Source organism: Salvelinus sp. IW2-2015, linkage group LG31 (genome assembly GCF_002910315.2).
Source record: "Salvelinus sp. IW2-2015 linkage group LG31, ASM291031v2, whole genome shotgun sequence".
Lineage (NCBI taxonomy): Eukaryota > Metazoa > Chordata > Actinopteri > Salmoniformes > Salmonidae > Salvelinus > Salvelinus sp. IW2-2015.
In genome coordinates, this window is record NC_036870.1 from 12,555,042 (window position 1) to 12,556,547 (window position 1,506).

Here is a 1,506-nt window from a genome sequence, read left to right on the forward strand (position 1 = left end):
TGGAACAACAACAAAAAAAACTKTTGTTTTTTTCTTTGTTTTATCTTTTAACCTTTCCAAWGTGTTATATTCTCCTACATTCCTTTCACATTTCCACAAACTTCAAAGTGTTTCCTTTCAAATGGTATCAATAATATGCACATGCTTGCTTCAGGTCCTGAGCTATAGGTAGTTAGATTTGTCATTTTAGTCAAAAATTTAAAAAAAAAAAGGGGTGGATCCTTAAGGCCCTCAAATCCTGGAAACAACAGCCTTCAACATTTGGGATGTTGTTGTTGTTAAGGTTGAGTCTGTGAGTCCCGTGAGATTGGCTAAATCTGAACAGCCTAGTTCATGGATGGGCAACTCCAGTCCTCGGGTCCTGATTGGTGTCACACTTTTGCCCCAGCCTCAGCTAACCCACCTGACTCCAGTAATCAACCAATCAAGATCTTCATTTTAGAACGCAAAGGGTTTAATCAGCTGTGGTTGGCAAAGGATGGGGGAAAAGTGTGACTCCACTCAGGATAATTCTGGGCTGGGCAGGTTGTCTGATTAAAAGTGAGAGAGGCTGAAATTTCACCACAGAAATGGCACCTTTTTCTGGGCTTTTAAAAATAATCCCATACATAGCCAGCAAAACAGCCTTATCATGTTTTGCAATGTTTCTTATTGGACAATTCCAGGTATTCTCTCCCTGTTTCAGTCCGTTTCTTCTGTTTGAAGCATAATGAACACAACCTAGCCCTTTCTGCTTTGCCATTTCCCGCCTAAACAGTCCCAGCAATGTCTCATCAGTGTCAAATTCCTCTGTGTCTCGCCACTTCTGCCATGGCAGAGGACATCTACAAAGCACCATCCACTCACAGTTTAACCCTAAGGATGGGATGCCTCACTATGTGTGCTTGCTTTGCGTACTGCTCTTTGGGGTTAAGAAGACAATGTTGTCATTGATACACTTTCAGAAATCATTAGCAGAAGAGGAACTTTGTGAAGTTCAAAGGTCTTTGTCAACTTTTGTGTACATAAACATTGTGTGTACTGATTTTGATTGAAATAATCCTACGTTCACATAATTAAATATACACATCTGGAATTTCGAAATAATTTGTATAATGTTCATTGACCAAAATAAACCAATTGAAATGCATTATACACTTATTGTAAATGCATTATTCATGGTTACCTGCAGGCATACATTATATTCAATAAATAATTTTTCATAGGCTGCATCTTGCCTTCTTTGCATGCTCTCTGCGACTCTAGTCTATTCTCTCTCGTTGCTTACCTGCAGCATCAGCAATTTATCCGATTGCTGCACTGACTGACGCACTCTCCCCCTTCGTCTCTCCTCTCTACCCACGGAATTCCTCTTATATTGTACCCTTGCAATAAAACCATGTCTTATACTTTCCATTACACGTCATTAAACGTCACGAATAAGCCTACGTTGCGACGTCGCTCAAACAGTTCAACTGCATTGCCATGTGTCATCCCATCCCACTTTTACCCCATCGCTTTAGACGG